Below are 13,209 nucleotides of genomic sequence, written 5' to 3'. Positions count from 1 at the left end.
TGTAAGAGCAAAGAGATTCCTGTTAGGACCAACACAAACAAGTACACTCGGCCACAAAAGTTCACGGAGCACGGGATCTCAGAAAACGTTCAATTGTCGAGCAGCTTGTAGCAGTAGCCAGTATAACAACATAAGATAATATTGATAACATATTCTAGTCGGGCCCCAAGTTCAAATACCAGGCAGCGTTGTGAGGTTGCAGAGATATTCAGCTTTTTCTAATCTTACATGGTCCGTAATATTTTGTGGCCGGGTGTACATGTAGACAAGCTTCTTATCCCTTTGTATCGACAAGAATGTTTAGGTTGGGCCATGGTGCTACACTTAAAAATTTATTATGATTTCATAAATCTATAAATAACAATTGTTCATGCCTACTGCATAAAAGTGGAATGTATTGCACCAGTGCTTCGAAAAGAAATTTTGCTCTGAAGAGAGCCTTCATCCCAATGGCTCCTTCGCCAAACACCAAGTGTCCAAATGCACCTCCCAATGCTTATTCAGAACACTAAAAGTTTCATCATTGAGTACTGGTGAAGGCTCTCCAACAGACACTGAACATGACATCAAAAAATCCATATATCACTACGTAAGACAAAATTGGTCCTCAAACGGGAATAGACTTCTGTCACCTGGCACGCAGATGGATCAAAAATGCTCATCAGTGAGAGCATTGTTTAATTTTACTTCAGTTGTCTTCTCCGATATTTTTTCAGTTTGTCGATAACTTGCCATGTTGGAACGCTAGAGCCTGGACAAAAGCTTCATGTACTAGCTGGCATGAACAACTTATTGAAAAATGCTCTGCATGCATTAAAAGGTTCAATGAGAATTACTTTTCACTGGCAAAAGCATGATATAATGTGATCCACAGAATGCCCAAACTGGGGATAGCAACAGGTGTTGCTATCGCTATGCTGGAAACACCCGCCAATGGGTCATACCTGATGCCTACAAAGTGGTGAAATGCACATGTTTAAACAACACAAAGTTTCTAGCAATACTATCCAATTCATGTCAATTGCAACAATATACTTCAGTGGCTCGCACCTGACCCAAACACAGTACATCTTTTCATTGTCTCCACTTAACAGTACTCTAGTAAAATCCAGAGCGCACTCAATAGTACAAGGATGGCCAGAATAACCTAGATGTGCTCTTCCAGGCTGAGAACATTGGCTAGCATTGCACTGCAGTACAAGTGGGAATCGCCTGCATCTTCAGAGTTGCACCATTCTGACAAAAAATAAACATACTCTGACTAGACTGATGGCTGAATCAACAAAAACGAATTGGCTCGGTTCTCAGTGTGTGAGCATACCTTCCCTATCTGTCAAAAATATATATATATATCGTTTTTAAATGCCGATTATTCAGCACATGGCCTCAAGCCATTTGAGTGTCATTTTTGTGTATATATATACATATATATATACTCACACCCTGTGTCAAATAAATTTGTCGAAGTTAGCGCATGTGCTGTATCCACTTTCTGTCCTTGCTTCTTGCGATTCACTAGCATTCACTTTCATGAACTTCACGAAGTTTCTACATGTCTGTTCTGTTTCTTATGATTCCAATAAACAAGCTGGGAAGCAGCAGATTAGCAATTTCACTTGTTGAAAACTAAGCATGCAGAGCTTGCAGTCATTAAACACAGTCACACCCATACATCACTACTTTAAACTTTAAACCCACAATAAACCAAACTACTACGTCATGTAGAGGGGCAATCAAGTAGAGGGTTTTTATGAGATGGATTTCTGGCAAAGTCCGAAACACACATTTTCTCGGACACTGTGTAGGACGGGTGGACACATCTGTAGTGACACAGAAAAGATCACAGTTGAAGCTAGCACAAACAGTAATAGCACATTCACACAAACATTTCCCATATGTATCGATAAACATACTGAGGGGAGGGAAGCAGAGGTACATTTACCAACGTAATATGATGTCATCCATCTACTGCAAACAATTATACAATCATAGCAAACCTACTTCATAAGACTAAAATAACTTACTTTTCTAAGCACAAATTTCTATCTGCACACAACTTTCATTACAATGGCCCTTCCATGAAACACCACGTCTCAACGTATTCTTGCCCGCACTTTTTAAGTTTATTAAAGTGTGACTCGTGAGGACTGCTGAAGGATTTTCTACAATAACTGAATGTGACATCTATTAAGTACTTCAATACATACTCCAGGAAAATGGTTATCGCACAAGGTAAGGCAAGGTCACTTCCCACAAAACAACACTTCTTAAGATGACTCGAAAGGCATGTAAACATATTGGTATCATATGAAACATTCAATTACCATTGGTAGCAAGAGGTATTCAAAAACATTTTCAAAGCATCCATTTCGAGAAGCATATTTGAACATTTGTTTTTGACCATGAATGCTTCCTTGTACATTGTATCTTTAGTTGTCAAAAATTTGTAAAAAGGTTTAGGCTTAATCTAATGTCTAAAAGGCTGTAGTGCCTCGGTTCTCTACCCAAAGTAATGCTTATGCATTTAAATGTGCTTAGTAAAATAAAATTCGTGACTTGCATAAATGGCAGATGCAAAAAAATGTGAACATATAATTATGTCAGGCAAAGAAAATCTACATTTCCTATAATATGAATCTGGCTGTGCAGAGAACAGGGCTCTTACGCCATTCTACAGGGTGTCTTTTTTTTATACAAGACCAATTTTTTACAAAAAGGATATAAGGACAGCAAACATGGCATTTTTGCAGAGAACTTCCTAGGTAAGGTGGACACACTTTGCCACTTATAATGTGATCTTCAGAACATTTGCTAACAAAAATTTAATTTACTTTTCTACAGGTGCCTTAGTGGCTGTTGTGTAAATGGAGTATTTGAAGGCAGCCACAAAAAGAAAATCTTTAAAATTGCACCTAATTCAAGATATTTATTATTGGATTTCAATGGTAAATCCAGGCAACATTGAAACCAAACACCAGGGCAGCATGGGAGAGGCATTCTCGCTATCAAATGAAACAGAAATTTTCTGCCATGAGAAGTGAAAGAAAGTTTGAAATTGAATGTCTCGGCCAACCGCGGCAGCTGCTAATACGCCAAGCTTTGCCTGGCAGGCACGTACAGCTGTATGACGGGTCAGGATTTGCCGCAGCACGCTATCATTTAAATTTAGCCCCACACTTCTTTACAAGGCATTGTCATCTGACGCACAGCGGGATGCGCTCAGTCTCGATATTTGATAAAATATTTGATGATAAATATCTCAAATTATGTGTCAGTCAGTCTTCAGTCAGTCAGTCTTCTCTCTTGTCTTAGATGCCCCATTTTCACTACGCATTAAGTTTATGCCTGAGGTTGGTTCATCATCATCATCATCAGCCTGGTCACGCCCACTGCAGGGCAAAGGACTCTCCCATATTTCTCCAACAACCCCGGTCATGTACTAATTGTGGCCATGCCGTCCCTGCAAACTTCTTAATGTCATCCGCCCACCTAACTTTTTGCCGCCCCCTGCTACGCTTCCCTTCCCTTGGAATCCAATTCGTAACCCTTAATGACCATCGGTTATCTTCTCTCCTCATTACATGTCCTGCCCATGCCCATTTCTTTTTCTTGATTTCAACTAAGATGTCATTAACTCGCGTTTGTTCCCTCACCCAATCTGCTCTTTTCTTATCCCTTAACGTTACACCTATCATTCTTCTTTCCATAGCTCGTTGCGTCGTCCTCAATTTGAGTAGAACCCTTTTCGTAAGCCTCCAGGTTTCTGCCCCGTAGGTGAGTACTGGTAAGACACAGCTATTATACACTTGTCTCTTGAGGGATAATGGCAACCTGCTGTTCATGATCTGAGAATGCCTGCCAAACACACCCCAGCCCATTCTTATTCTTCTGAGTATTTCCGTCTCATGATCCGGATCCGCAGTCACTACCTGCCCTAAGTAGATGTATTCCCTTACGACTTCCAGTGCCTCGCTGCCTATTGTAAATTGCTGTTCTCTTCCGAGACTGTTTAACATTACTTTAGTTTTCTGCAGATTAATTTTTAGACCGCCTCTTCTGCTTTGCCTCTCGAGGTCAGTGAGCATGCATTGCAGTTGGTCCCCTGAGTTACTAAGCAAGGCAATATCATCAGCGAATCGCAAGTTACTAAGGTATTCTCCATTAACTTTTATCCCCATTTCTTCCCAATCCAGGTCTCTGAATACCTCCTGTAGACACGCTGTGAATAGCATTGGAGAGATCGTATCTCCCTGCCTGACGCCTTTCTTTATTATGTTTATTTTTATGTTTATTATATTTATTAGGTTGGTTATCCTGTGAGTAATCGGATAGTTGTTTTTTCGCAGTCACAGGTGGCTGCAGGTACTACATGAAACATCAGAATCCTAGTGCACGACAAACACAGTGATGTGTACCTGCGTTGAGCTATGTCATCATCATCATCAGCCTGGTTACGCCCACTGCAGGGCAAAGGCCTCTCCCATATTTCTCCAACAACCCCGGTCATGTACTAATTGTGGCCATGCCGTCCCTGCAAACTTCTTAATCTCATCCGCCCACCTAACTTTCTGTCGTCCCCTGCTACGCTTCCCTTCCCTTGGAATCCAGTCCGTAACCCTTAATGACCATCGGTTATCTTCCCTCCTCATTACATGTCCTGCCCATGCCCATTTCTTTTTCTTGATTTCAACTAAGATGTCATTAACTCGCGTTTGTTCCCTGACCCAATCTGCTCTTTTCTTATCCCTTAACGTTACACCTATCATTCTTCTTTCCATAGCTCGTTGCGTCGTCCTCAATTTGAGTAGAACCCTTTTCGTAAGCCTCCAGGTTTCTGCCCCGTAGGTGAGTACTGGTAAGGCACAGCTATTATACACTTTTCTCTTGAGGGACAATGGCAACCTGCTGTTCATGATCTGAGAATGCCTGCCAAATGCACCCCAGCCCATTCTTATTCTTCTGATTATTTCTGTCTCATGATCCGGATCCGCAGTCACTACCTGCCCTAAGTAGATGTATTCCCTTACGACTTCCAGTGCCTCGCTGCCTATTGTAAACTGCTGTTCTCTTCCGAGACTGTTAAACATTACTTTAGTTTTCTGCAGATTAATTTTTAGCCCCACTCTTCTGCTTTGCCTCTCCAGGTCAGTGAGCATGCATTGCAGTTGGTCCCCTGAGTTACTAAGCAAGGCAATATCATCAGCGAATCGCAAGTTACTAAGGTATTCTCCATTAACTTTTATCCCCATTTCTTCCCAATCCAGGTCTCTGAATACCTCCTGTAAACACGCTGTGAATAGCATTGGAGAGATCGTATCTCCCTGCCTGACGCCTTTCTTTATTGGGATTTTGTTGCTTTCTTTATGGAGGATTATGGTGGCTATGGAGCCGCTATAGATATTTTTCAGTATTTTTACATATGGCTCGTCTACACCCTGATTGCGTAATGCCTCCATGACTGCTGAGGTTTCGACAGAATCAAATGCTTTCTCGTAATCAATGAAAGCTATATATAATGGTTGGTTATATTCCGCACATTTTTCTATCACCTGATTGATAGTGTGAATATGATCTATTGTTGAGTAGCCTTTACGGAATCCTGCCTGGTCCTTTGCTTGACAGAAGTCTAAGGTGTTCCTGATTCTATTTGCGATTACCTTAGTAAATAGTTTGTAGGCAACGGACAGTAAGCTGATTGGTCTATAATTTTTCAAGTCTTTCGCATCCCCTTTCTTATGAATTAGGATTATGTTAGCATTTTTCCAAGATTCCGGTACGCTCGACGTTATGAGGCATTGCGTATACAGGGTGGCCAGTTTCTCTAGAACAATCTGCCCACCATCCTTCAACAAATCTGCTGTTACCTGATCCTCCCCAGCTGCCTTCCCCCTTTGCATATCTCCCAAGGCTTTCTTTACTTCTTCAGGCGTTACGTGTGGGATTTCGAATTCCTCTAGACTATTTTCTCTTCCATTATCGTCGTGGGTGGCACTGGTACTGTATAAATCTCTATAGAACTCCTCAGCCACTTGAACTATCTCATCCATATTAGTAATGATATGGCCGGCTTTGTCTCTTAACGCATACATCTTATTCTTGCCAATTCCTAGTTTCTTCTTCACTGCTTTTAGGCTTCCTCCGTTCCTGAGAGCATGTTCAATTCTGTCCATATTATACTTCCTTATGTCAGCTGTCTTACGCTTGTTGATTAACTTCGAAAGTTCAGCCAGTTCTATTCTAGCTGTAGGGTTAGAGGCTTTCATACATTGGCGTTTCTTGATCAGATCTTTCGTCTCCTGAGACAGTTTACTGGTATCCTGCCTAACGGAGTTACCACCGACTTCCATTGCACACTCCTTAATGATGTCCACAAGATTGTCGTTCATTGCTTCAACACTAAGGTCCTCTTCCTGAGTTAAAGCCGAATACCTGTTCTGTAGCTTGATCTGGAATTGCTCTGTTTTCCCCCTAATCGCTAACTCATTGATCGGCTTTTTATGTACCAGTTTCTTCCGTTCCCTTCTCAGGTCTAGGCTAATTCGAGTTCTTACCATCCTGTGGTCACTGCAGCGCACCTTGCCGAGCACGTCTACATCTTTTATGATGCCAGGGTTAGCGCAGAGTATGAAGTCTATTTCATTTCTAGTCTCGCCGTTCGGGCCCCTCCACGTCCACTTTCGGCTATCCCGTTTGCAGAAGAAGGTATTCATTATCCTCATATTATTCTGTTCCGCAAACTCTACCAATAACTCCCCCCTGACATTCCTAGTGCCTATGCCATATTCCCCCACTGCCTTATCTCCAGCCTGCTTTTTGCCTACCTTGGCATTAAAGTCACTCATTAGTATAGTGTATTTAGTTTTCACTCTACCCATCGCCGATTCCACGTCTTCATAGAAGCTTTCGACTTCCTGGTCATCATGACTGGATGTAGGGGCGTAGACCTGTACAATCTTCATTTTGTACCTCTTATTAAGTTTCACAACAAGACCTGCCACCCTCTCGTTAATGCTATAGAATTCCTGTATGTTACCAGCTATATTCTTATTGATCAGGAATCCGACGCCTAGTTCCCTTCTCTCTGCTAAGCCCCGGTAGCACAGGACGTGCCCGCTTTTTAGCACTGTATATGCTTCTTTTGGCCTCCTAACTTCGCTGAGCCCTATTATATCCCATTTACTGCCCCCTAATTCCTCCAATAGCACTGCTAGACTCGCCTCACTAGATAACGTTCTAGCGTTAAACGTTGCCAGGTTCATATTCCAATGGCGGCCTGTGCTAAGAATCACTGGCTCCGGACAGGCCGCCATTGAGCTATGTGTGCTCCCACTATTCTATCAATTCAACAGAGCTGAAGTTGCCTACAATTTCAATCGCTAGATATGTACTGCAATAGAAATTTAGCGGGATGGTGTTCCTTTTGTACTAATAATGCTCATTGCCCTTCATAGCATATGGCGCTCGCTGCCAAATGGTTAGATATTACTGTGACCCAGGCACACGACCTGCATGGATGTACTTTCAAGAATGGTTAAACTCCTACTTCGAGGTGTAAAAAGTGCAAGATATGCATTCCAGAATTGTTGTCAAGGTTATCACCCTTCACAACACTTTAAGAATTTTAATATGATTACAACAGCACATGTATATTATCTGCATCTTTTGAGAAACTTGTCCAGTGACCATATGTTCCGGCGGCGTGTGTGCATGGATGTGAAAAACGGGCAATAAAAAAAAAAGGGCCTGGTATGGTCTAGTGGTTAAGGTGTCGGATTTGGGAATGTGAAATTACAAGTTCGAATGCTGCTGTAGTGGGCTTATTTTTCTTCTTTTAGCACAGTGTCTTTTAATATATAAGTAGTCATTGTCTTTAGTTCTGATATAAATAAATTGCTATTATCGGCAGCAAATAGAGATGAATGTCTATAAGAATTCTCAAAACTTCCTTGAGGAAGTTTTCTAGACCTCTAATAATGTGGCATTAGCACAACTGCAGGAGGTTTTCAAGTGTTCCTGTAAATAATGTTTAAACTGAGATTTCCTTTACATGTTTCACTTATCCTTTAAAGAACCAATTTAGGCATTCTTTAGCACTTTCTCTCATAAGAAGACAACAGACAATGATACCAAAAAAAGCATAGGGGAAATTATATGTCATTTGTATTGATGCAATAAGATATATCTCAGTCAATAAAAGCTGCAAATAATTTACCTGTTTGACTTAGGAAGCGCAAAATAACATAGACGGAGGAAAAGAACACACAGACACCGCGCAGTAATAATTTACCAAGTGCTTTCCTTGGTGTCACAGTCTGTTGGCTTCTTATGATTGCAACTAATAAAAATCGGGCCCCTAGTTTTCTTTCATCCTCTTCTTCAGCTGTTCCTGCGTTTTATGGGTCGAACATCAAGGTTACTGTTGTCCAAGTTTATTTGAATTACGACTTTCCTGACTTCATCACTAGCCAAGAGCTTCAGGAGAAAAAAGGAAACTTGCAATGTTGTAATGTGGAAGTCAGTAGCCCCAGTAATAGCCTATATAAAAGCTTCATAAGACTCATACATAATCATACCTTTTACAACTTTTACGAATTTATCGCAACGTCCCCCGCCTTTACGTGGTTGTTTACGATGCGTCGACGACAATACCATTAGAAATTTTCATTTACGCCCAGTCTAGGCTAAGACTGATCTAAGCTGGGGCAACACTGATTTTTAAAGAGTACAGGTACTCCCTGCAAACAATGTATGAACGTAATTGTTAGGTCTTGCTCAATTATTCCAATCTAACCATAGCAGCTCCACCAGCTAATAGAAGTAATGAATAGAAATAAGGAAAAGCCTCTTTCAGAACGTGAAAGAGGCCCGCGAATACACGCAAAGTGCCTCGAGTGGCCAGTCATGTGGTTCTGTCCAGCTACGTGGCATTTGCATCTTTTTAAATCTTGGTGCTGCTAGAGGCACATTGTGTATATTCACAGACTTCTTTCATGCTCTGAAAAACATGTTTATGTAGGATGTATTCAGCCACAGAAAGCTGTATCGGGAATTTTTCAGATTGCTCTACAATTTTCTCATTGATATTTTCATCTAGTTATAATATTTGAGAAGCTTATTAATTAAGATTATTTATGTAATTAGGCAGAATACATAAAAACAATATCAGTATCTCCAAGCGACGGCAAACAACATGACCTTGGTGCTGGCCAGCTGCATGGCATTTGCATATTTTAAAAGTTTCATGCAAGTTACATGGGACATCCTGTATATACAGCAGATGCTCACACAACGTCAAAAACAACAGCCATACAACAGGACAAGTCTGTACACCTAACATGAGATAAAATATACATGTTCAAACAGGACGTGAGTCATCACTCAGGGCATGAATGTTAAGACATAACAGTGGACTAGAATTTTCCTGTCTTGCATTGAAGGTGTTTAGCCAGGTCAACGAGGTCTACTCAACCACTCCCGGAACTTTCTTAGCTGCACTGTAGACACACTTATAATGCCATGTGTTGGTTTCATTTTCATTTATGTTTACGTGCTCTAAACCCTCTTAAGCACTTTTTTTACAGGAAATGTAACTGCACCGACACTGTTCCTTCACCACTGTTTTTTTATATGTGCACCCAGAAATATTTATTTTGTTTATTGTTGCTTTTCCTTTTTCTCCTTAAAGGGAACCTGGAATGATTTTGATAATTTTCTACAACGATACTGAGTAGTTAGATCATTAACTGATGCATCTAAGTGCTTTGTGTAAAGCGTGTAATTTATTATAAGGTTTTAAAAATGTTTATCACTGCCGATTGCAGCACTCTGCTTGACGGAATTTTCAGCCGTACCTGCGCATATAACATAAATCACCCAATTGACGATGTCAGTAGAGCAAACTATCCAATTGTCTGCCCAGGGCGCGTCTTCGATTTTTGCCACCTTTATGGTGAACAAATGATGTTCGTAATAGTTGGAATGCTAGTTAAGTTGTTTCTATAAAAAGAAAATAACAGAAAGACAATGCACAAGAACAATTTCTCACTACACTTCTCACTTCCGGCACAGCGCAAGTGTCGTCTGCTTGAGTGACAACGTGCTCCATTCTGCAAGCACTCCGCGGTCAGAGTCGGTCTCAGTCTTTTCGCGAGCACTATTCTAGGGTCATTGTGAATCTTCGACTTGGTTACAGTCATGTGTGCATTCTTTTTGTTTGGTTGAAGTGTGCACTTGCTCAACTTCCCTGGGGTCCACTCTGTGTTTGTGTATTGCAACACAACACAACACAACATTGCAATTGCATTGCAATGTTGTACTCTTGGCTCGCACGCGGGCCACTTCCAGAGAGCGCCTGCTTTGGGAAGGCAGTGGCCGGACACTGTTCGGCAAAAAATGGAGAGGCAGGGGTTCTCGTGCACTGGTTCTGGCGAGCGCCATAAATAGCGCAGTGAGCCACTGCAGTGGCATCTGGAGAAGGAAGTCTTTGGGGAATGTTTGGGTTGGGCCGAGGCAGCACAGGCAGCCTGGGGCGTTCGAGCGGCAGCTACGAACGGTGCGATTTACGCAACCCGGACAGAGGGTCTCGCGGCTGGGGGTGAGAATGTACGCGGCTGAGCGGGCAGTCTAGTCTGAGACTTGAGAGACAACGCACCGATCTCGTCAAGTGCCCGATCGAAGCGACGTACTGCTCCGAGGCCTTTGCTCCGCCACATTCGTTAATGTGAACCGCCTTTCCTTGTTTACTATATAATTAGCATAACCGCTAATGTCTGTCCGTAAATAAATTCAGTTCAATTTACCGAAGGAGAGGACAGTGCAGCGGCTTAGGAAAAGCCGAGAACGAATGAAAACATGAAGAAAGAAGAACCCGGCCGACGAAGAGAGAGAGAAAAAAACTACTATGATTTGATTTTGTTGCGTTGTGGACTGCAAACGTAACGCCTGGCAATATAGTAAGCTACGACATCGTGTCCCTCTGCAAGGCAGCAGACTGGCTGATGCGAATCAGGCTGCAGCTATCCAATCAGCACCAGGATTTGCGCATTTGCGGCCGTCACTTTACGCCGGACAATCACTAATGCAATAGCTTTTCGGGAGTCTGGTATTAAGGTAAATGCAAACACAAGGGGACAGGGCCTGGCTGTTTCACTGTGTCGTTTCACAGGACGAGCAGAAGCACAAATATGAATGGTCTGCATGGTGCAGCCACTCGGTGGCACAGAGCTCTACCACCCACACTAGCAGTAACGAAAGGTATTCTTTGCTATTGGAGTAAATTTTTCGCACAAGTGTAATCATTAGCAGATTGTTTTTGTAAATGTTTAAAATGTTTCGCACTTGGTTAGAGCAATATTAGCTCTGTTTGGCTGATTAAGCTCTGCACCTACGGGTGGCTCAACCGTGGAGACCGATCAGGCTGCTCACGTACGTCTACGCTAAAGTTCCTTCATCCGCTTGAGTTTATGCCTCCACTGTTCCACCTAAACGTCCGGCTTGCCTGCGGTTACCGGAATACCAGACATTTTCGGCATTGCGACAGAATGCTCACAACGCACGCTGCTTTCATAGCTCTCGCTCGGGGTCGACTGCCAATCAGCTGGCGGAGAGTTTGCAGAGGCTTCAAGCACGAGCTCCTAGAGAACCGGAAGTCGACAACACAACGTGACATCATGACACAGGGCCACTGAAGGAGGAGCTTAGCCCCAATCACATGGTGAATTAGTTGAGGAAAAAATGCAGGACTATGGAAGAGGGTAACTTGTCATCGTCCATAGCTCTCTTAATATGAGATGTTTCACACAAATTGTGATGCAAATGATTAACTTCAGCTGTACGCTACGCATCTACACAATTTGTCCAAACAGTATCAGGGGCTCTTTAATGAAACTAACGCAAGCCAGCAATGCATCCTACCGCAATCGCCAAACTTTTTCAGGACAAAATTTGTCCGAACAGTTGAGGGTCCTTTTAAGAGAAAATGTACGCAGTCTTGTTCTACTGTTTACCTTATACTGTTTGTCTTGTTGCGTTTTAGTGGGTGCCCAGACCCACTAAAAGACGCCGGACTCAAATCTTGCTGATTTGAAATAAAAGCTTACGCTCTCTCTTGTTATACTATGTAACAAATGAATTAACTAAATTGTAAAGAAGAAAGGAGAAAGAGGCTGTCCCAATAAACACCTGGTTTTTCCTTCCCTTCTACATTTTCCTCTCTGCTTTCTGGTGTTTCCTCTTCACAATGAAATTAACTGGAGTCGAATTAATGGAAGGCTACTATTCTAGTTACTAATCTTTCACCAAATTTCGATTCCCACAATGAATTACGGTCTATTTATTTGTGCACATAGGCTGCAGCAGTTCATCCTCCGTTTAAAATATACAGCTGCCACTGTGGCAGCTGAATGACTGTCAGTACTGATGCGTAAGTGCACGGCTACAAAGGTGTATACCTTTGGTGTAGGTGATACGTGCACAGTGCTGACAACTGTACAACATATCGCGAGCACATATTTTTATGTATTCTGCCATGCTGAATGAGCTCTTCACCGTGTAGTTGCACAGCTTCCACAAGCACGCCTTCTATACAACGTTGAACAACAATGTGTCACCGGTTTTGCAGGATCCTGGCACAGGGCATCAAAAGTCGGGTGCACAATGACAGGCAGTTCAGCAAGGAGCACTATACAGTAGACGGTTCAGGTATGTGTCGAAATTTGGACCACACTTGACCTTTGTGAGCCCTGTGTACTGTTCAGGCACAAAACTCAGATAGTCAATGAACAAGATAGTGAAGGTACATTTTTGCACATGTACAGGTATGTCTATGTCCCTTACTCTTCAATTAGTCACATCAATATCTGCTCAATATAACGTCACCACTTGTAACAAGAAAGAAATAAAAATGTATTGAACAGAGCCGCATCTGAGGGCCACAGCACATCAGGCAAGGAACAGCGCGCCAGCAAACATGGATAGATGTTATCAGATATACAGAGGCAGGGGAATTCAATGTCTCCAGCTTTCACACTCACTGGTGGATGCATGAATGTTGAATGAGAAATGGCTTTAGAGAATCAATGAAAAAAAAATGCAGCTAGAGCGAGAAGTCACTTAGCAATGGCAGAAAGTGGAACAAGAAACAAAGCAATTTGCAGCATGAAGCAAAGCAATGATAAAAGAACCTGAATACACAGTGTTCTTTTTTTCATA

Source organism: Dermacentor albipictus, chromosome 6 (genome assembly GCF_038994185.2).
Source record: "Dermacentor albipictus isolate Rhodes 1998 colony chromosome 6, USDA_Dalb.pri_finalv2, whole genome shotgun sequence".
NCBI lineage: Eukaryota > Metazoa > Arthropoda > Arachnida > Ixodida > Ixodidae > Dermacentor > Dermacentor albipictus.
Note: the sequence above shows the minus strand (reverse complement) of the source record.